The sequence below is a fragment of the Protopterus annectens genome, chromosome 1.part1 (genome assembly GCF_019279795.1).
Source record: "Protopterus annectens isolate FY-2018-M chromosome 1.part1, PAN1.0, whole genome shotgun sequence".
NCBI classification, from domain to species: Eukaryota; Metazoa; Chordata; order Ceratodontiformes; family Protopteridae; genus Protopterus; species Protopterus annectens.
The window spans coordinates 212341164-212366469 of record NC_056726.1 but is presented as its reverse complement, the minus strand read 5'-3'; positions in this window follow the sequence as shown (position 1 = coordinate 212366469).

Sequence of the window (25306 nt, the reverse complement as noted above, 5' to 3'; positions counted from 1 at the left end):
ACTACATGGAAAAAGACATAGAGGAGCGCTCTGATCATGTAGCCCTGGCTGGTATGACCCTGACCTTGAGTAGCATCTTACGCTCACCAGGAATGATGCCACAGTATAAAGACAAAATGATCAATTTTAACAATTGGCTAAGGTATTGGTGTGATTCAAATGGGATCCAGTGTCTGTCAGCCTGGGATGACATGCTCGACAAGCCACGTTGCTTCACTAGGGACGGCTTGCACCTGTCACCCCTGGGCTTTCGAATATTGGCTAAGGCTCTTGCCACCCCCATAGTGCCTTTTTTAGGCAAGGCTCAAAAGACAAACCCACCTCCACAGACAACACAAGTAAAAAGAAACTAAGGGTAATGCTGCTCAATGCCAGAAGTCTAAACCTCAAGATGCACGCACTCGAGGCTCTCCTCGGTATGGAGAATATCAATATCTGTGCAGTAACAGAAACCTGGTTCAAGGCTCCCGAGAGCACCCCGGCACTGCCAGGTTATATCTCATACCATGCTTTTTGGCCCCAAAACTCGGATCAAACCACAAAAGGAGGGGGAGTATCCATATTCATCAAAGATACCCACACCTCCAGGTTAGTGTCACTGCACAAAGCACCAGAGACCATCCATGTGCAACTAACAGTGGGCAAAACTGCATTTCAGTTTGTAGTCTGCTACAGACCACCCTCCCAAACTCAGGAACCCCACTCAGCTTTCCTGAGAACACTGGAGAATATGAAGGTCTCTCCAAACACCATCATATTGGGTGACTTCAACTACCCAAACATAGACTGGGAGCACTACTCAAGCCCCAACACCCTTGTCCAATGGTTCCTAGAATTTATAAACTCAAATGTTATGGAACAACTGGTCACCACTCCCACAAGAGGGGAAAACATATTGGACCTGATCATCACCAACATGGGGACTCTATGTTCAATACCAGAGGTATACCCCTCATAGGTAAGATCTGTCCATAAATTAATCTCACTGGACATCCATATACCATCAGTCTATACCAAGTCCTGTGCACGAGGGGATGCACGGTCCAAACCAAGTAAACAGCTCCAAATAGACCAGCAAGGCAGCACAGAGTTCAATATATTTATTTAATATTGATGAATATAACAAACTAGTTTCGGCTAACAGCCTTCTTCAGTGTAAAACAATGTCATCAAGTTCATTTACATCAACCTTTAAATACATATCAGGAGCCAATCAAATAGATGAGCTCATGAATACTAATAAGTTTTGAAAAAAATGCTTGCAAGACAGATTTGAGGGCACTTGAAATAAATCATATAGTTATACAATAATAGTGAGTGTATACACTCAACTGTGGTCCATCCATCACAGGAAAAATAACCACCAGGTAAAATAAGGCCAAACACATTCTAGATGTTCAAACATGTCAATAAGACAATATTAATACATGTTATTTAATTTAATAATCCCATGTGGGTGTACCACTGTCACAAGCCATTCAGCGATTTTTAGTTAGAGGAGCAAAAAGTCAAAAAATCCATGCTATCTATTGGACATGCCATGTCGTAATAGAGCATGTATTGAACACATTAGATAGTATATATGTGTGTATAAAAGTATGTATGTGTATGTATACATAAAGAAGTTAATAGTAGGCGAAATCAGTCATGAACATAACATACCTGGTAAATCAAGAATGGTATTGACACCAGCCTAAACATAAGTGCTTTCACCCGGTTCAACAGAAACATAACAAATATTCTATATCCATCCTGGACACAATAATTGACCACCCAATGAATACAAAATGCCAAAAATATATACTTAATGTGTTCCAACATCTCCCTCTGACAATATATTTATAATTAAATCTGAATAATATTCCCATATTGTATAGAGCACCAATACTGACATCAACAGCCTAAACATAAAGGCATACCCCTTTCTTTCAAAGGTAATGATGGCTGTTATATCTCTAATACCTAAATAAAAGTGGCACCACTTGCAAGCCAAAAGGAAAAAGGTGAAACGAAAAGACTATACTATTTTGTTAAGTTTCAACTTACATAATGCTAACAAGCATAATTGCTCAGTCACCTTACTAGTAAGTTATGTACCTTTCCTGGGTGCCCTTACAGTAGGGAAAAATTTTTTGGCTAAACATGGCCATCGCCCATGTCAAACATAATGTCAGATAGGAGTCCATATGGCTTAGTATGTAAACCCTGTTCAATATTAAGCTAAGATATTTAAACATTCATAATTTGAGGGCACTTGAATAAGAAACAAATAGAGTTCCCCACTTAGTGTCCTATTATTGAATGGACTAATACTGATTCAATATATTCATTACAAATGATCATTTAATCCCGGGTGAAATAAAGCCCCCAATGTGATAATCCAATGTTTCTCTTTCCGATCCAACAACCCATGCCACCCTTGTTTATTAGTTCTGTCTCCAGAAATACGGTCAATGACCATAAAGGTGAATCTCGCTTGAGAATGTTTAAGTGTGTGTTGGTATAGTGCACTCGACTCCTTGTGGTTTTTGATGTCACTGCGATGTTCGTTCATTCTTGATCTTAAGGCTCTGGAAGTTTGTCCAACATAGAATCCCCCACAGTAACAAGATGCCAGATACACCACCCAGTCGCTACTACAGTTTCCAAAGATCTTAATATCAAAAACTTTGCTGGTATTACGACTGGTAAATGCCTTGGATTTTAACATATATTGACAAGACCCACAGTGGCCACAGGGGAATGACCCAATAAGTTCATCACCATAAAGTGTCAGTTGTTTGTGAATAGTTCCCCCACTCGCCATATGTTTAAAGTGTGAAAAATAGGAACCTAAGGTCTTACCACGTTTATATGAAAAAAGGCAACGGGGTCCCAAAACACTACGCAGTTTGTCATTGGCCAACAAAATGTTCCAATGTTTATTAATGATGTTTCTAATCATATTAATATTTCTGCTGTATGTGGTGATGAACCTGACACATTTATGGGAAGCTTGTTTTTTATTTATATTTTGTCCTGATATTGCAATAAGTCGCCCTCACAAGACGATTGGCTCTATTCTGAGCAGAAACAACATCAAATTCATCATATCCCCTATTAATAAACCTCTGACTGAGATCCCTACTAGCCAATTGATATTCCTCCATGTTGGAACTGAGACGCTTGATAATTATAAATTGGGATATTGGAATACTCCTGATTGTGTGACGGGATGTAAACTTGACGATGTAACAAGGTGTTATACTGGATACTTATGAAAACCCTCAGAGACAGAGTATTGTCTGTTCCTATATACTGTGACATCCAAAAGTTTATAGAATTTTTATCGGATGTCACAGAAAATTCAATTCCCCAGACATTATCATTTAGATATTCAACAAATTCTTGCAAGTATCCATGTTTAGCCAAAAAATTTTTCCCTACTGTAAGGGCACCCAGGAAAGGTACATAACTTACTAGTAAGGTGACTGAGCAATTATGCTTGTTAGCATTATGTAAGTTGAAACTTAACAAAATAGTATAGTCTTTTCGTTTCACCTTTTTCCTTTTGGCTTGCAAGTGGTGCCACTTTTATTTAGGTATTAGAGATATAACAGCCATCATTACCTTTGAAAGAAAGGGGTATGCCTTTATGTTTAGGCTGTTGATGTCAGTATTGGTGCTCTATACAATATGGGAATATTATTCAGATTTAATTATAAATATATTGTCAGAGGGAGATGTTGGAACACATTAAGTATATATTTTGGCATTTTGTATTCATTGGGTGGTCAATTATTGTGTCCAGGATGGATATAGAATATTTGTTATGTTTCTGTTGAACCGGGTGAAAGCACTTATGTTTAGGCTGGTGTCAATACCATTCTTGATTTACCAGGTATGTTATGTTCATGACTGATTTCGCCTACTATTAACTTCTTTATGTATACATACACATACATACTTTTATACACACATATATACTATCTAATGTGTTCAATACATGCTCTATTACGACATGGCATGTCCAATAGATAGCATGGATTTTTTGACTTTTTGCTCCTCTAACTAAAAATCGCTGAATGGCTTGTGACAGTGGTACACCCACATGGGATTATTAAATTAAATAACATGTATTAATATTGTCTTATTGACATGTTTGAACATCTAGAATGTGTTTGGCCTTATTTTACCTGGTGGTTATTTTTCCTGTGATGGATGGACCACAGTTGAGTGTATACACTCACTATTATTGTATAACTATATGATTTATTTCAAGTGCCCTCAAACCTGTCTTGCAAGCATTTTTTCAAAACTTATTAGTATTCATGAGCTCATCTATTTGATTGGCTCCTGATATGTATTTAAAGGTTGATGTAAATGAACTTGATGACATTGTTTTACACTGAAGAAGGCTGTTAGCCGAAACTAGTTTGTTATATTCATCAATATTAAATAAATATATTGAACTCTGTGCTGCCTTGCTGGTCTATTTGGAGCCATCCATATACCATCCCCACCCCCAGCCAAGGAAACCACGGTGAAGAACTTCTCAAAAGCAAACTTCACACTTCTCAAAACTGAGGTGGAATCCTTCAAGGCCCCCGGGCCAGTGGAAAATACGGCCCAAACCACAGAATCCTTTACAAATGCATTCTATGGACACCTACAGGAATGCATGGATCATGCTATCTTAAATAAAACAAAGACTCACTCCTCCAAAGGCAGGAGACCTGCCTGGTGGACCCCAGCCATAAATAAGCTATACAACAGAAGGAGGAAGCTACTACATGATAGAGCAAAATCCCAAAAAGGGAAGGCATCTCTGATCAGTACTAGCAAGAAACTATGATCCCTCATAAAATCATCTAAGGCCAGCTTCGAAAGAAAAATTGCACAATATGCTAAAGATAATCACAAGGCCTTCTTTAGTTATGTCAGGAACCTGGGTGGCAACTCCCAGATATGCTCTGAGTTAGTGCAAAATCTCAAAAAATACACTGAACCCACAGAATTTGCCAACATCCTGGCAGACAGGTTCAGTGCAAACTTCTCCCCCCCTTCACCCCCAAAAGAGCAAATGTCTATCCCAACAGAGTGTAGCCTCCCTGACATAACAGATGCACAGGTGAGAGCTGCCCTCTCCAAAGCAAAAAACACAGCATCAATGGGACTGGACGGTGTCCCAGGCTGCGTCTTACATGAGCTCCAAGAAGAACTGAACCCTCACATAAAGTCACTGTTCAATCTCAGCCTTACTACAGGATATGTACCCAAGGAATGGTGTACAGCAACAGTGGTCCCACTCCACAAAGGTGGTGCCACAACGGACCCCGGAAACTATCTCCCTATAAGCCTGACTAGTCTGGTCAGCAAAGCTATGGAGCATATCATCATGAAACTCATAAACAAAGACATTGGGAACCTCCAAACACTGGATCCTACCCAATTCGGTTTTAAGGGCAGATCTTGCCTCTTGAACCAGGTTGACTTCTTTGAAACAGTCAACAAGGCCATAGATGAAGGGAAGGTAGTCCACACAGCCTACCTGGACCGCGCAAAAGCTTTTGACACAATACCCCACTCAGGCATCATAAATAAGCTCACCTGCTTAAATATCAACCCCTATGTCACAAGATGGGTTGCAAACTGGCTCAGGGATAGAACCCACATGGTCAGAAGTGCAGGTGCCATGTCAGACTCTAAACCAGTTACAAGTGGCATCCCACAAGGCTCAGTCCTGGGACCACTCTTGTTTGGTATATATTTCTCTGAGGTACAGGCTAACACTGCAGGACTATGGCTGACCAAGTTCGCAGATGACTGCAAACTGGGTGCCATAATTGACTTGCCGACTGACACAAGCATCCTCCAAAAGGGTCTCACAGAGATGGATAACTGGTGCCAGAGCCATGGCCTAAAGCTAAATTCCAAAAAGTACATAGTCATCCCCTTTGGGAAAAACAAAGTGCCCACAAATTACCACATAGGTGGTAATCCATTAAGTATGAAGAAGTAATTAGGGATTTGGGGACCCAAGTAGATAGCAATCTCTCCTTTGACAATCACGTTGCCAAAGTGGATAGAAAGACCTTCTATATAGCCCACTTTATCATGAAATGGTTCACATCTAGATCAAGAGAGGTCATTGTGCCCCTCTACTCATTACTCATCAGGCCCATAATTGAATACAATGCCCCATTTGGGATGTACCTTACCCGACACCTGCAGCAACTGGAAAGACCCCAAAAGTACCTCACCAAGAGGATCAAGGGACTCAAACAGATGCCCTACGCAGTTAGGCTAAAGAAACTCCATCTCTACTCAGTTGCTTACCGCCTACTCAGAGGCGATCTGTGCCTGACGTATAAAGCCATGTCCAAACCAGAATTAATGGACATGCTCCACCTCAGGAAATCCAAATCCCTTAGAGCAACACGCTCCAGGGACTTAAACCTCAGCACAGAATAAATAGGACATGCTGGAGGGACAGATTCATATCCCAGAGGCTCCCCTCACTCTGGAACAAAATCCCAATCCATGTTAGGCAGAGCCCCTCAATGACCCTCTTCAAGAGAAATCTTGACGAGTGGATGGGAGATCGTAGGTTTACCCCTGGGATCTCTTCTGTGTCCCTACTAGACAGAGGCACAGTAAACTAACCTTAAAAGGGCTATCTTCTGTGACCTACTATACAGAGGCACAGTCAACTAATCTAAAAGGGTGGTGAAAGCCAAACACACTCTGGCTAGGCTTATAAATGCCCTAGGGCAGATAGCCTAGTATCAACCTATGAACCTATGAACATGTCAAATTAACAAAGAAGCTGATTAAAATTTAAATAATGAGAAATGGTGAAACAATGAATGTTCTTCATATTGATCACAGCTGCAGTAGCCTTAGTTATGTGGGTTATATGCTGCAAGGATATAACAGCCAGTCAGCTTCCAAAGCTTCAGGGCATCTTCCATGTGCCTAAACTGTCAAGAAGCTTGAGAAGAGCTGACTAAAACACAAGTTTGGGTATGAAGCCCTTCAAAGCTTTACTGCTGTGGAAGAGTAAGCTCCTTTAAGGCTTTTGCAGATCACTGGTCAACTTGTGCTTTCCTTTGCTGGGTGGATAAGTTCCCTTTTGGGGAAAAAAATCTGTTTTCTTATATGTACTGATGTTTTATTACTTTCCTCTTCAGGAAAGTTATTTTAAAGCTAGGAGTGTTGTTTTTCAATGGACTGTCTTGAGACTATAGCATACTTTTAATCAAAACACTCAATTTTTTTCTGTCAGTATTAAAGTGGTGTAAACTAACTGATAACATATCTTCTCTAGTAAAATTGTGTTCCATTGTGAGGCTGCCATAGTGCTGGAAAGTGTTTTTGCTGTATTTTTTTCTGTCAAAAATTAACTTTTGTGGACTGATAGTTTTACTGGCATTTGTTGCTTGTCTTCTGTGGGAAAGAGGCGCCATTTTCAGCTTGACAGTGGAACAGATTGTCAGTCCCATGGTCCGTCCTTCTTCCAGCCACAAAAAGAAAAAGCTAGGCAAACAGTCTCTGCCACCACAGCAGGCTAGCACTTTGCCTCATCTGTAGGTGGGGGATTCTGCTGTGGTCATATCTGGCACCTCAGACCACTCACCTTTTATTCTGAATCCATCTGGTGTAGCACCTACAGCCACTATGGACTGGAGTTTGACTATGTCCTCTGTATCTGTCAGAGTTCCCTCAGTGGGCAATGGAGAGCCACTCTTGTTGGTCGTGGGAGAGGGAACAGGGAAGGTTTATTCTGTTATGTCAGAATGCTGTGCCCATCCCTGGGGAAGCAATGGCTACTGTTAGAACATGGTTGGCCCCATTTTTCTTGTCAAAAAGAAACAGAATTCCAAAGATGTATCTCCTCCTCCTCAAATTTCTTTAGATAGGAGTAGTTTACTGGGACTGGCTTAGGGTTTAATTCAGGGTATTGATCCTTCTTGCAGAGTAGTTTCTAGTAAAAGAAAGAGGGATGCCTTTTTTCCTGAAGAGATTCAAGATTCTGAATCTGAACAGTAAGATGCAGGGTTGGATTCAAAATTTTGCCCTCAGATTTCTGATTCAGACTCAGAGTAGGGCTTAGTTTATGATTCTTCCTATGGATGTTTGTCTTTCTCTGAGACTATTGCTAGAATGCCCCAGTGTTTTCAGTGGAAGAACACTGAGGTTTCTCAGTCACTCAGAAAATACTATGAGTTGCTACAGAATGATTTTTTTCAGAATCTACACCTAATCCTCCTTAATTCTAATCCTCCTCTTGCTTATAAGGATAGGAAAATTATTCATAGGTATGGGAAAAAGTGTATACTTCTGCAACTTTGATGTTCAGAATTTTAAAATGCCAGGATCATATATTAAAGTTTGTTCTGACATATTGTAAAAGTAAGAGGAATGTTTTATTGACAGTTTTTTCTTGTAAAAAAAAATGCTTTAAATATTTTTTTCTATTACACAAGTTACTACTCTTTTGCAGAGTGTGTATGATTCTGTTGATACTTCTTCCAGAGCTATGGCCACTGGTTCTTTTTTAAGGAAATTGACTTGACTGTATTCTCAGAATCTCCCAAATGATCCAGGAGATCACTAAGATTTATCAACCATCCTTTTCCAAATTGACCAAGGGATTTTCTTTCTCCTCATCCAGTTTTGGCAAAAAAAAAAACAGAATATACAGTCTCAAAAGGTAAACAGACATTTAAGAAGAAGTACAAACCAAAATGCAGAGCTGCTTTCCGTAGAGACGAGGATCTTACGCAAAAAATTTTTTGTAACAGCAAACCAATCACAAGTGCAAGATCCTCTGAAGGCAATAAAACGTTGCAAATATAAAACTTTAAGATACGATGATACACTCAAGTTTAAGAGAAAAACTTTTTATTCCGTTGAGTAAGCGCTTTCGCCAAAGGCTTCTTCAGACTCATTGACAAAAATAAAAAACTAAAACCTCTTTAAAAACCTTGCCATGGCTTACTATTGGCTGTTAAAAGTAGTATTCATCACATGGTAAGTTCTAAAAGAACTACAGACATAAAACTGTGTATATCAACAACCACAGCAATTTACAGGATTATAACAAATATTTAAAATACATGTAAATGATTTTTAAAATGCTTGTATATAAAAACTGCATATCATTACAGTCACATAACACAAATATTTAAACATCAAACTCTCGGAACATTCAGACCATCATAGTATTTTCAGACAATAAACCTGACATTGTCAACCATCAATATCATCGATCGTACCAAATCAATTAAATTAAAAGAAACTAAGAATACAACCATATACTAAAGTATAAGCATATACTAATAAACATGTGTAGGGACATCGCTTGATATTTCCATTGTTTGTCAAATATGCAAGGCGTAATTTACTTTGCCTTCAGTGTATTAATGCAGAAGTAATTTACACACTCTTTTTCATGTCCCTACGAACATAAATTCCATATATCTAAAACTGTCACAATCATACACTTGCTTGCAGTAGTGTACATGTATAACTGTATAAAACTATCATGGTCTACGTAGTCTTCTACCCTTCAAGAAGGGCTTGATCTGCACTTTGTCATTGAGACCAGGTGGTTTATCAGACCTCATTCTTATGATCCATCTGGTCTCCTGCTCCAGTGTGCGATTTATCAAGTCGCCTCCTCTAAAACCTTGAAAAACTTGTTGGATAACACAGAACTTAAAGTTATGATTCACACCTGCTGTCCTGTTATGTTTGGCCAATGCATTAACCTCAGTACCCACTCTAATATGGTAGGTGTGTTCCCTGACACGTTCCTTAAGGGAACGGTTAGTTTTCCCTATGTAATAAGCATTACAAAGGACACATGTGGCGATATATATAATGTTTCTACTTTCACAATTCGTGTTGGTATGAAATTTGTATACACGTCCTGTGGTAGGGTGCTTGAAAGTCAACTCTTTGCTTATAAAGGAACATTGATTACAATGACCACAGGGTAACGTGTTCCTATTCTCTATGTTCTTATTATGTAGGGTAGACCTAGGTGTGCATAGTATACTCTTTAAGTTGGGGTTGTTCTTGTAAGTGATTCGTGGTATTTGACCAACAATCTCACTAACCTCCCTATCTGAAGTCAAAATTCCCCAATGTCTATGCATGGCTTTCCTCACTTCTAAACTGGTCTTACTAAAAGTGAGGTTCGCTCTAACTTCAGGAGTTGATGGAACAATCCTATTACTATGTACTTCTTGTTCCATAAAATATGGTCTAGCACTGCCATTTCTTAAGGAGTCTACTAAATAAATAGTTTCTAATATTTCTTCTTCTTTATAACCCCTTTCAAGGAATCTATCTTTCATATCTTGTAATCCCAGAACATAATTATCTTGTTCTAAATTAAGTCTGGATACTCTCAAGAATTGTCCCTTAAGGACATTGTTAAAGACATGCTGGGGGTGCATGCTCTGTCTATGCAGAAGATTATTCCTTTGACATGCCTTCCTGTGTATAGTTGTATTAAGCAAACCATTAGACATCCTAAATACTTCTACATCTAAGAAAGGTATACTCCTATCTGAAAAATTCATAGTGAACTTTAGAAATTCCGTTGTGTTATCCAGATAAGACACAAAATTATGTAGAGTGGGTTCATCCCCCAACCATAAAAAGAAGAGGTCATCCACAAATCGGCAGTACATGCCAACATGTTCAACAAAGAGGGGGTAGTTATAGAGGTAGATGTCTTCCCATCTAGCCATAACTAAGTTGGCGTAGCTATTTGCACAAGATGTGCCCATAGCTACGCCATCTCTTTGCAGGTAAACATTGTCTTGAAATGCAAAGGCATTATTTGTTAACACTGTTTCTAGTAATAATGCAATAAGGTCTATTTTCTTGTCTGAAAAATCTGAATGTGTTTTCAAGTATTCAGTTAGAAACCTAACACCTGTATCATTGGGGATCATTGTAAAAAGGCTAACTACATCCATAGTAACTAGGAAGTAGTGATGCTCTAAACCTAAAAGGCGTGTTTGGGAGTAAAGGTCTAGAAGGAACTGTTTACTGTCTCTCAAAATCTTCTTATTTTCACTCACTATAGGTCTCAATACGTTCTCCAAATATATGGATAATGGTTCAGTTACCCAACCTTGACCTGCCACTATAGGTCTTAGGGGTGGGTCCTTGTTATTCTTATGAACCTTGGGAAGTCCTTGGACAACTGGTATAATTGGGTTATTCACTTTGAGGTAATCATACAGTTGTTGTGTTATATCAAATGACATAACAAGATCATCTAGTGTGTTATAGACACTAAAAACCATCTCAATTAAGATATCTTGAGTTATATTAGTGTAAGTTTGTCTATCCTCTAACATTTGAATCATTTTACCTGCATAGTGAAAATAGTCCATTATGACTATAGGTCCACCTTTGTCAGCAGGTCTAATTATAATTGATTTGTCTTCTCTCAAAGATTTTAACGCCTGCCTTTGTCTATAATTTAAGTTATGTCCATGCTTAGGTCGTACTTTTTCGTGAAAATATTTATAAATATCATCTTCTAGGACATTTCCAAAAACCTCTATAGTGGGGTGAAGTTGTGGAATATATGTGCTATTTGCACGGTGTATATACTGTTTTGAGTTATTTTCTAACTGTCCAAAATCTAACCTAAGTTGTAGATTACGGGTAAACATTTTAGTTTCTACAATAGTTTCCACTAAATCACCATTCTTTGTGGGAATAAAACCAAGCCCTTTACTTAGGACCTGTTCTTCATGCTTATCCAATATTCTTCTAGAAAGGTTCAAAACTAGCGAGTTTGTTTCCCCCACATTTTCTTTATTGTGGGGCCTTGTTGATCCTGCTCCTCTATTGACTCTTTCCTCTTCTGTCTCCCCCTGCTGGTCGACCTTCTTTTGTCCAAAAAATGATTATGGGCTATAGGTAGGGGGGCAGGTAACCTATTTGTGGTGGAGACTGCACTAATGGACTTGGGTCTAACCACTGCTGCCCCTGATTTTTGCACATCCATGATACAGCCTTCCAGACTTTCTCCTAAACTGAGATTACTATTGCAGTTGTTTCCTTCCAAAGAAGCTGGATTTCCAGCTTCTGTTACATTATTTATATGTACTACATTTTGTTGTGTAATTCCTGTAGTCGTGTTCTGTACAGTAGTATTTGAGGTTTCACCTTGACTGTGCCCTAAATCAAAAGGATTAGTTACTTTGTCTACACGAGTGATACCATGGTGAACCCCATTAGTAGTAGACAAAGGTGTATTTAACATTCCATTTGTATTACTCAGGCCTGTTTTACCTATGGGTCTTCGTGTTACAACTGACTCATTACCGAAATGTGGTTGTGGGTTCCTCTCCCTAGGCCACATAAAAACATGATTATTATGAAAATCTCGTGTATCCCTTGTAATCTTAATTCTTTTTTGATCTAACAATCGTTTCTCTAAAAACAAAACATCCTCAATAACTCTTCCAAGTCTCTCCGTGCATATACTGTCATCATATTTACTTTTAAAGTCACTAAACAATTTATTTACAATTGTCCTTAATCGGTTTTCCTCCGGCAGATGATATTCTATTAACAGCTTCATATAGCTGAAGCTGAGCTCTAAATTGAGCTGTTGCCAACGATACAAGAGGTCCGGTAATGAATTGCCGGACGTAGGCATTTTCAGTACCCGAAGACCTCGTGGTATAATCCTTTTACTAAGGCACACTTCGAAATAGTGCCTTTGAACTTGTAGCTTAATTCTGATTCAGACTCAGAGTAGGGCTTAGTTTATGATTCTTCCTATGGATGTTTGTCTTTCTCTGAGACTATTGCTAGAATGCCCCAGTGTTTTCAGTGGGAGAACACTGAGGTTTCTCAGTCACTCAGAAAATACTATGAGTTGCTACAGAATGATTTTTTACAGAATCTACACCTAATCCTCCTTAATTCTAATCCTCCTCTTGCTTATAAGGATAGGAAAATTATTCATAGGTATGGGAAAAAGTGTATACTTCTGCAACGTTGATGTTCAGAATTTTAAAATGCCAGGATCATATGTTAAAGTTTGTTCTGACATATTGTAAAAGTAAGAGGAATGTTTTATTGACAGTTTTTTCTTGTAAAAAAATGCTTTAAATATTTTTTTTCTATTACACAAGTTACTACTCTTTTGCAGAGTGTGTATGATTCTGTTGATACTTCTTCCAGAGCTATGGCCACTGGTTCTTTTTTAAGGAAATTGACTTGACTGTATTCTCAGAATCTCCCAAATGATCCAGGAGATCACTAAGATTTATCAACCATCCTTTTCCAAATTGACCAAGGGATTTTCTTTCTCCTCATCCAGTTTTGGCAAAAAAAAAACAGAATATACAGTCTCAAAAGGTAAACAGACATTTAAGAAGAAGTGGCAAGGGGGTTCCAAAAAGAAGTCTCAAACCTCTGAAAACTAAGGACAGACAGGCATGTCTACATGACTGCTCAAGAGACCTTGTGACCCCCACCCACAATGCCCCCTATTCTTTTCCAGAAAGTGTGAATCTCCATTTTCCTCTTTTGAAGCATATTGTTTCAGACAAATGGCTTCTGAAAATCATTCAGCAGGGTTTCAAATGGCAGTGGGATGAAATTCCTTCTTTCCAGAGGGTCATTCCTCACCCTGTAGATCAGACTCTTTTGTTTCCTTCTGTTCATCACCTACTGTATCAAGGAGTGATAGAACCAGTTCCTCCTTCCCAGCTGGGGAAGGGGTTTTATTCAAGGATGATATTGGTGCCAAAGAAAGAAAACGTTTGGACACCAGTTCTGGATCTTTCTTTTCTAAACCTGTTTGTGATAGTACCCATATTTAAAATTATGTCACTTCACAACCTGTTACCTCTTCTTCTTCTTCAAGTTTCCTGGTAATACTAGACTTTAAAGGTGTTTATCATCACATCCTTATTCATCCAGACTTAAGGCATTTCTTAAGGTTTTGTGTTTCTGGATCACATTATCAGTTCTTTGCCTTACAATTTGGACTGTCCACTGCAGTATGAGTGTAAGTGTTCACAAAGTATCTACCTCCAGTTATAGCTCATTGCAGGCCACATAGTATCCCCATTTTTCCATATTTAGATGGCTCACTTATCTTTGTAGAGTCTTTTTCAAAATGTCAGGAGTCTCTCTCTTAGGGGAGAGATCTCTTGTGCAAGCTGGGATTTCAAGAGAGCATTCAAAAGTCTTTCTTGACTTCCTCAGATAGGATTGTGTTCCTGAGATATCAACTAGACACCTCAAACACAGCCTTTTTTTCCACTGGAAAAAATAGATCTTTTTCTAGATGTTTCCAAGGTTTTCACTTAGACTTTTGTCACTGTGAGGGAATATCTCAGAATTTTGGGTCTCATAGCATCTGCGTCTCATGATACCCCTGGCAAGGTTCCACATTAGAAAGATACAGTGGTATCTGAAATCTCTTTGGTCCCAGCATCAATACCCTTTATTTTCTCAGATCTCACTACTGGGTTTGTCAGAAGAGAAAGTTTTTGGTGAAAACAACAGATATTCTTAAAATCTTCTCCATCCTTGCTCCAAAGCATTACATCACCAAAGACGTTTCTGATGTTTCAGTGTCTGAAACATCATTCACCACAGATACTTCTGACTTTGCTTGGAGAGAAGTTTCTGGAGGGATAAAAATGCAGGGGGGTGTGGATCACCACATATAGATACAATCACCTAAATATTGTAATAAGAAGTAGATGCTTTCCCTGATCAAGGCACTCAACTCTCTTAACCATCTTTACTCCCTGGGATTGTTTCAAGTGGTTACAGACAATATCACAGTCATGTGGTACATCAACAAGCAAAGGTAAACCAGGTAGTACTTGAAAAATTTATTTTATTTGCGCTCTGCTTCTATGCTGTGCTTGATCTAAAGTCTTCTTAAGACACACAGTCTTGCTGTGCTGTTTACTGCTGAATCAGAGACACAGAGCATTGAATGACTCCATCTGTAGTATGTTTAAAGCACCAAGCCATTCAAATTGCACACTGATAAAGAAATATATTTTGCAGCTATAAGCACAGTTACAGATAACTTATTTTAAAACAAATGACATGTACTCTTTCTGTCAGATTGTACAATATATTTACAAAGTTTTCCTTCATTACAGATATGAATGATTACTTCTACAAAATACCTCTCTCTGTCCCTCTCTCTTATAACTGAACTACTACAGTTTTTATATAGAGTGCTAGTCACGCACATAAATTTTGTTATTTCCTCTTGGTATCTTTTTTGGCCTTCTGTAGGAAGTCACATAATGTCTGTTTTTAGACTTTTCTATTGTCCTGTCAGCAGTTCTGATGATGTGAAAATGCACAAATGCACGCAATTAGAATAACAGAAGTATGAAAGGAAACATCTGTTCTGTTCCTATTGAAAAAACATCATGTATTGCTCAATTTGTAAAAAACGATGTCTGTTAATAAATATTTGTTCTGCAAACATGAGAAAAGCATGTGATAGTTGCTATCCAACAATGCTGTGAAGAGAAGCCTGTCTGTTATACATATAGGATGAATGCCAATTTTACATTGCTAAACTCTATACATATGATCAAGCAAACTTTTTATTCTATGCTTTATCTTTCAGCATATTTACAACATAATTAATTTCAGCCTTATATTCATAATCACTAACAATTCCCTCTTTTTTTAAACATACTCAAAACATGTTATACTGATATGTATTTTTGGTCACATTATATAGAAAACACGTTAAGAAACAAAACTTTTAGTCTTCTTTTGATACAAGTCAAAATACAATTTTACACAGTTAATACAATTATATCAAGTATTACTACCAAAACTGAATGTATTTAACAACTTTTTTTTTTGCAGACCATTCTGTGAAAATATTTTATTATTTATGAAATGTGTCTGCTTTAATTTTATTTTTTAACTTGATTAATTTAGTTTTTTATAATTACAGAATTTAATTTATGACTTAGAACTGTTCCATTAACTCTTTGCAACTGTTGAATTAGAAATAGACTAATATCTATAAAAGGCAAGAACTATGTGCTACTGCAAGCATTTCTACACTGCTGAAAATATACAGTTTCAATGTCATTTTAACCATAACATCGTGGTCATATCTCTGAACTGTCCATACACTTTAGTTGACAGTGAAATATACTCTAAAAAATGCTGTTTACATATTAGTCCATTAGCTGTATGAATACAATGTTTTTTTTTTTTCTCTAGCTGGGGTAACCAATACTAGTACAGATAAAATGATGGTCCAAAACCAATGATAAAGCTACAACTTGAAACCAGTGATAATATTACAACTTGACAAATTACTTTTGAACTGATTACAATGTATTCAGTACATTATGTATTTACACAGACTGTTTGCTATTCATGCATTTCAATCTAGTAGGTACCCTGGACCCATTTTTTTCGCACATATTCATTAGACATTAATTTCATTTGTACTGAATTATTTTGTATTTGTACATACAAAAACTGTAAAGAACATTTAGTCTAATCTTCCAAATTTAGTAACATTAACTAGCCTGCATCACATTACTGTACTGTCCTTGTCTCCCACTCTGTTATCCACACCCTCATTTGTGTAACTACCTCTAAATGTAATCAATAATGTGTTCTGAGCATATATATATATATATATATATATGTGTGTGTGTGTGTGTGTGTGTGTGTGTGTGTGTGTGTGTGTGTGTGTGTGTGTGTGTGTGTGTGTGTGTGTGTGTGTGTGTGTGTGTGTGTGTGTGTGTGTGTGTGTGTGTGTGTGTACAATGAATAATCATCAAAGAATTTGTGCAAAGCACAAAACATCGAACAAACTCATTGGCGATTATCATTATCACCACCTAAACCATCTAAAATAGTAATGTCAAATGTAAAACATGATTAGTGACTCCGTTTGTACCTGCATATTTACATATGTATCTCAATATGTAATTCAATACACATACACATACATATATATATGTGCCTTATATTGCAATCTTTATGCTTTTTTGCCTGAGTAATGTGTATGTATGCACACAGGCAATTTATTCACATGTATATACATCTTATTATTAACAGACATGGTTGATACTATCATCCATAGTCACACATACCAAAATAAAATATTTTCATCTTCACCCACAAATATGGTACTTATGAAAGTATATATTAATGACCACAGAAATTCACACTTGTAATTATTCTACAAATATCTCTGAGCTGGATATGCCCTACATGCATACCTCTCAGCTATACAGATTTTTGCCTTTTATTTTTGGTCTTTTTCACACAATTGTGCTTTTCTGGCAAAACATTGTGGGCTGTAGTCAGAAACTAATGACAGACACTTGAGTTTCAGACTTTGTAAGCCACGGTGGTGCAGCAGTTAGCATTGTCACCTCACAGCAAGAGGTTCTCCTGTTCAATTCTCGGCTGCAGCACCTTCTGTGTGGAGTTTGCATGCCCCTCCCTGTGGTTGAGTCACGATAAAGGCATGCAAGTAGGTGCGAGCGTGAATGGGCATGCCTTTATTGAAGGTTGGGCATTGGGCTGGCAACTCAGCACCATATAATCCACTGCCAATCATGAGCAGACCAGATTTCTGCTGTGGCAACCCCTAACTGGGAAAAGCCGAAAGACATACATACAACATCAAGCAAAATCTTGGAAAATTCTTATGTCTCTTTAGAAGTATCGAGTGGAATTGCCACCAGATGCAACCATGCTTTTTGCATACCAACACTGTCTTGCCAAAAACATATTAAAAATAGTGACCATTCCTGTTCAATTTTTTACATATCTTTACTCACTCTTGTATAGCTGTTGTTGTTGTGTCTTTCGGCTTTTCCCGGTTAGGGGTCGCCACAGCGGGACTCCGGTCCGCTAATGATTATAAAGCAATTTTAAACCATCTCTTGTTTTTTAAACCATCTCTTGTATAGCTTTACAGTTTAACAGGTTGTAAATACAATCTAATACTAAACAATACAATAATAACTAGCATAAAATGTCTTGGACTTTCAGATTTAATCTGTTTACCAGTGTTTCTTATGCACTAATACTTGTTTTTTCCTTCCCCTCCTAAAAGAGTATTGTCAAGAAGGAATGAAATAGTATTTCTTCCTGTAGCTCTATTTCAGACCCTTGTGCAGTACTGCTTATACATTCAGTGTAAAACTGAGAAAGTACCCCTCCCCCTGCAGCATTGCAGTATTGTTTATCTACTTTATGCTGTGAGAATAGAATGTATACCAGCTCAATACTTTGGTTATACGCTTACTTTATTAGGTTACTAACAAACTATGGACTTTTATCTGATTTTATAATTTTTATAAAGCTTTTGCTGTTTACTACTACTAGAAGGTATTTATACCTTTCTGCATAATTTATTTGAACTGTGTGTATATTACAGCCCATTTGCTGGCTGTACTTGATGCAACTGAGGTTTTTTTTTTTACTTTTAACATTTACTTGCAAACAGATTATCAGTGACATCTCTGCACAATTGTGACATTTTATTACAATTACCAAATAGGGTTACCTGTAAACATTTTAACAATTATGTTTTAATAACAATCATGCTTTAGAAAAAAATCAAGCTACTTGTCTGTCAATCAGTCTTGTTGTTTATCTTATCTTTCCAACATTTCCTGTAACTATTCATCTAGTCTAGGAAGGTCTGAGCTCACATTTCAGTTAACCCTTTTAGCATTTTTCCTTTAATAATAAGTATTTGTGATTTGCATAACTATGCATTTATACTACATAAATAGACATTATTTTACAATTAGCTTACCTGGATTTCAGTATTTATTTATTTAACTGTCCTGCCATTAATTTTACAAAAACTGTTTGATTAATACCATCTGTGATTTTATTTCTTTTTAAAATTCAGAACTTTAACTGTTTGGTGTGGTGTTACTGCACAATTATAAAAATAAATTGTAAAAAACAAATAGATATTAGCTTAACTAACACATGTTTATATTTAATTATTTATATTTGCTGTTGTCTGCATTTTGCTTTTATGCATTGTAAACAAATGTACTCTAGATGAAAAGAACATACATGCATGTCTGTCTTGTATCTTTATATCTTTATACAAGCATGTAAGTCTCTTATTAACTATTTTTATTTGATTTTTATACACTAGAATTATTTTGTGTACCTTTTGACTATGCTATGAGAATGGCAGTCATTTGTTTTACTTTACTGTAGTACAGATAAATGTATTGCTTTAAACATTTGAGAATGATTTGTCCAGACATCAGATCGTACTATCCTACCATGTATATTTAACCATTTTCAAAACACAAACATATTATAAAATATATTTATTTTGTACAGATCAGCTGTAGTTTCCTGTTCTTTTTCAGTGTGTGGAGGAAGTCAGTTTTTGTCAGTTCAGCTAATTTATTTTCTTTATCTTCTAACTACTGTTCAAGAGTTTCCTCATAGTCTGCCTGATATGTCTCAGGAGCCTGTTCTGCTGAATTTAAAACTCTTAAGCACTTTTGAAAAAATGTATGTATAACTTGTCTAAGCTTCCTGAACTCACTGTGTCTGTCTTTTAGAAGTTTATTACATTCTTTTGTAACAAGATGTAATAGAGGTTCTATCAGTAACTGATTTGACTGTTGTTGCAACTCTGAAATAAACCTTTTACATCTGGTGACAGAACATAACTGTCTAACATTTGAATATAAAGTCAGCATATTAACTTTTTCTGGTTCTTTACCATTACAATTTTTGTCTGTACAGTCTAACCCTTGAATAATGGCATGCACTGTATTTTTATATTCTACACACAATAAACATTTTTTATACCACACATGATTTTTGTTTCCGATACCATTCAAATATTGTAATTCATTTGCATAATGCCTTACTATTAACTTGCCCTAATAAGGTTTTACATTTGCTAATATGCTGTATATACATTTCAATCTGTTATTATTATTATTATTATTACCTCTATGGCATTCATACTGTATGTAACACAAAAATGTTCTTACCAGTCAACAGAGTGGTAGATGGCCAAGCTGCTTTACTGTAGATGGTTGAAAAGTCTCTGTAGTTACTTGTGAAGTTGGTACAGCAAAACTGGCAGTTTCAGTCTTACAACTTTGTATTGTACCTTTTTTGGAGAATTTATGGCACTGCTCACCTTACTGCACTGCAGTCTCACTCCAGATTTAGACGTCTAATAAAATGTATTTTTGCTCCAAACTGTAGAAAACTGTAGAAAACTGTAAAAATCTGAAGTACTTCACATAAACGTTAGTTACTGTGCTTTTACAAGAGTGACCTTATACAAGGCATTACCCACTCACTCCCCCTGTTTTTGGATACAGGCTAGAAACGTTAGTTAGGGTCACCATTGAAAAACACAGAGCTTTACATGACTCCATCTGTAGTCTGTTTAAAGCACCAAGTCTTTCAAATTGCATGCTGATAAAGAAATATATTTTGCAGCTATAAGCACAGTTACAGATAACTTATTTTTATAACAAACGACATATACTCTTTCTGTCAGATTGTAGCATATATTTACAAAGTTTTCCTTCATTACAGATATGAATGATGACTTGTACAAAATACCTCTCTCTGTCCCTCTGTCTCATAACTGAACTACTACAATTGTTATATAGAGTGCTAGTCATGCACATAGATTTTGTTATTTCCTCTTGGTATCTTTTTTGGCCTTCTGTTTGAAAGTCACATAATGTCAGTTTTTAGACTTTTCTATTGTCCTGTCAGCAGTTCTGCTGAGTCAATATTAGAGCACTGAACATTCAAAATGTTGAGTATTCTAATATCGAACCCTACCAATCAAAAATACTAAACATCGGACATTCAGAACAGCAAATTCTTTCCTAGGGAAAATATTTGCTGTTCCAAAACACATACACATAACACAAGCACACCACAAAAACAGCAATCCACACACATACACCTAAACTTTTACCCCTAACCCTACACTAAACTATACACACACCACTAACTATCCACTTACCTTAACCCAAACCCTAACCCTAAGATCCATCACTATTGCACACTCACCTCACCCGTGCCCTAACCCTAACTCACCTACCCCGCCCTAACCCTCACATCCACACAATCACACACTTACCTGACCCGCGCCCTAACCCTAACTCACCTAACCCGCCCTAACCCTTATGTCAACACAATTGCACACATACATAACCCGCGTCCTAACCCTAACTCACCTAACCCGCCCAAACCCTTATGCCCACACAATCACACACATACCTAACCCACACCCTAACTAGCCTAACCCACAGTCAATTGCACACTTACCTGAAACCAAACCATAACTTTCCACCAGAGTGCTGAAAATACTGAAGAAACAGAAACGGACAACCAAATTCTTTCCCTAGGAAAAAATTCAGTTTTCTGTTTCTTCGATATTTTTAGCGTTCGCTGAAAACAGGTCAATATTAGAACACTAGACATTTTAAATGTCCGGTTTTCTAATATAGACCTGTTCTGCTGATGTGAAAATGTACAAATGCACGCAATCAGAATAATAGAAGTATGAAAGGAAACATCTGCTCTTTTCCTATTGAAAAAACATCACGTATTGCTGAATTTGTAAAAAAGGATGTCTGTTAATAGATATTTGCTCTGCAAATATGAGAAAAGCATGTGATACTTGCTTTCCAATAATGCTGTGAAGAGAAGCCTGTCTGTTATGCATATAGTATGAATGCCCATTTTACATTGCTGAACTCTATACATATATTCAAGCAAACTTTTTATTCTATGCTTTATCTTTCAGCATATTTACAACAGAATTAATTTCAGCCTTATATTCATAATCTCTAACAGTACTGCCTTTGCAGACTAGCCATGTTAGCTTGGGAAATAGCTTCACAGCACAATTTCAGTCTACAGGCATCCTATATTCTGTCAGAGCAAAACTGTATGGCTGACAAGCTGTGCAGGACCAGGGTAGACCATCATGAATGGAAACTAGAGCAGGAGTCTTCCAAGATTTAATCCATCTATGGCGAGTTCCTCAAGTATACCTCTTTACCTGCTCTCTGAACAATCAACTGGCAAAATTCTGTTCCAAGACACAGTATAAGAAGGCCTGGAAGACAGATACCTTTTCTTTGGACAAGAATGTTCCTGTATGCCTTTCCATCCTCTTTACTAATAACCAGGGTACTTCTGAAGATTCAGAAGGAATCCCCCAAGATCACTGTGATGACTCCATTCTGACCCAGGTAATCATGGTTCTCCCTTCTTTTGGAAATGGCCAAGGGCAATTAGCACAAGGTTCCTCACTGAATGGCTCTACTCACACATGCACAGGGGTATTTTGAACATTCTGACATCAATCAATTGACTGCCTGGATGATGGAGTCTTGATTCCTTTTAGGCACCTGCTTTCTGAGGACATGCAGCAGGTACTAATGGAGACAAGAATGTCTGCTATTAGAAAATCATATATTAGCAAATGGAAAAGGTGTTCAAGTTGGTGCCAACAACATAACCGGCACCAATTCAGAGTTAGTTGTTCTCTGGTTTTACAATATTTGCATGATTTACTGTCCTATGGTCTTTCTTATTCCTCTATCAAGGTTCATTTATTGGCCATTTCATCATGTCTACCCATGGATCCTCCTCTTTCAAGACAGTCTCATGTCAAAATATTCTTGAAAGGAGTTTTGCATAAGAGGCCTCCAAGTAAACTGATGGCCCCTCCTTGGGATTTTAATTTTGTGTTGGAGAAGCTAACACCTGCTCCATTTGAACATGGTAATCTGGTTGATTTAAGATTCTTAACATGGGAAACAGTTTTACTGATTGATTTGACCTCTGGAAGAAGAGTATCTGAGCTGCAAACTCTTACGGTAAGTCAATCCTACCTCATTTTCCATATGCACATGTTTTTTTATAAGAACTAATCCTTCTTTTATGCCTAAAGTGGTATCTTCCATCTCTCCATTATATTTCCTGAACCTAAAAATGAGGGAGAAAGGATACTCCATACCTTGGATATCCATGGACAACTCAGATACTATCTTGATAGAACTAAATCTTTCACATCTTAGGATTAATTGTTCAAAACAGACTATTTTCAAATGGTTGTCTAAGGCTATTACCTTTTGTTATGCTCTTCATGACAAATGTATTTCACGCAAGGTCAATGTCCACTCTTCCAGGGCCAGGGGTTCATCTATGGCTTTTTTTTTGGAAAGGGTTGGATGTTAAAAGTATTTTCAAAGCTGCTACTTGGTCTTCTGTACATACTTTTACAAAGCACTATAAGCTGCATTCCTTCTCCAGGTCAAGATCATCCTTTGCTAAGACCATTCTCCTGCAGCTCCTGGACCCTTCTGCTTCTACCTCCAAAATATAGTTAGTTATGGTAATATACCCATATAGCTAAGGCTACTGCAGCAGTGATCAATATGATGAACATAGCACAGTTGTGTTAAGGTAGACTTACCATAACAGTAGATGTTTGAATGGAAACTGCTGCAGTAGCCAGTCCCTCTCTCCATTTCTCTGTCCCTCCCCTTGTTTTTTGTTGTGTTTTTTCCAGAGTATAGACATTTATATTTTGTTATTTCTATTATTGTCCTTTTAGGTTTCAGTCTCCCTCTTTGCTGGCAGTAAAACTCTGAAGGACTTGGCACCCAAACTTGTCTTTTAGTCGGCTTATCTTGAGCTGCCTGATAGTTTGGGAGCGTGGAAGGTGCATTGAAGCTTTGGAAACTGGCTGGTAGGATATAACCCATGTAGCTAAGGCTACAGCAGCAGTGATCATTCAAACATCTACTGTTATGGTAAGTTCAACTTACACAACTGTACTGTCATAAACCAGTTTCCTTAATCCTACAGTGGTATATATTCCTGTATCGCACAAAAAAAGACTCCACATATTCCATTTATTTTGTGTGTGTTTTTATAAGTGTTTCCCACTGACATCAATGTACATTAAGTGTCTAATGAGTTAGCCCTTTGATATTTTTCATACATACACACACAAACACACACACACACATATATATATATATATATATATATATATATATATATATATATATATATATAAGGCAATGTTTTATAATTTAGTGAGAGTTATGTTGCAGTTTATTAGTTTTATACTTCTGTTATGTTTTTACTTAGTTTATTTTAGTCAATTTAGATAAAGTCTGTCTTAGCATTTATGTCATTTCTAGTAGGATAGTTATGGTAACTGTTATTTTTGTTCTTTTATTTTAACATTTTCAAACAAGATATGAATGCATTTAGTTTCTATGAGTTAATTTATGGCTGGGTTTTTTGGAGAGGTTGCTTTGAAGGAATGTTGTGTATGCATGAAAACTACATTGCAGTGAATAAGAAATAGGGTCCATGTTTTACCTTATGTTTTAATTTTATTTACTTTTAAAGTACGCTCAGATTTAAGTTTGGGTGTGCTTAAAATGGACTATGGTGTTTGATGGCTGTGATTCTGTCTTTGCTTTGCATGTGCAGTGTGTAAGCTTTGGAATGTAGCGAATATTATGTTAGAATTTCTTAATTTTATAGTTCACTTATAGTTTGTAGTTAGTTTTTAGTTAGTTTTGATAAAAGTGAGTCATTTTTTGCCAGAAATGCCATTTATTTATTTTATTTATCTGTCTGATAACTGAGTTAGTGCACTGATCTACTAACCCTTCTCAGTCACAACCTGGGTAAAAGTGCAAAATAGAAAAACATGTTCTGCATTCTGCAGGACACTAGGACAAGAAAGACTGATGGAAGGACAACTTCCAGCAGCTTCTGAATAAAGAAAATCCCACAGAAGCTGCACTGCCCATTGACAGCCTATAATGGAAGAGGAGAAAGATAAGCTCAGTCTAGAAGAGGTAAAAATAGCACTAAGGAAAATGAAGTTAAGTAAAGCTGTAGGCTCACATGAGGTCACAGCATACATGATCAAGATGTTGGGTGGGTTAAGGGAGAATTAACTCCAGAGGGTGCTCAGAGCAGTATGGAGAGGAAGGTGCAGCCCAGATAACTAGAGACTATGCATTCTAGTGCCAGTAAGCAAAACCAAAGAGGATATTCATAACTGTGGGCAGTATAGAGGTATCAAACTCCTGTCACACTGAATGAAAGGCTGGAAAGGGAGATTGATAAATGAATTTGAAGTTGTAGAAACAAGAATAAGAAATGACCTGGTCAGATTCTGATCAGAATGCAGCACAAGTGACCCAATGTTTGTAGTGCAATAGGTAGTGTAGAGGAAGGTAGA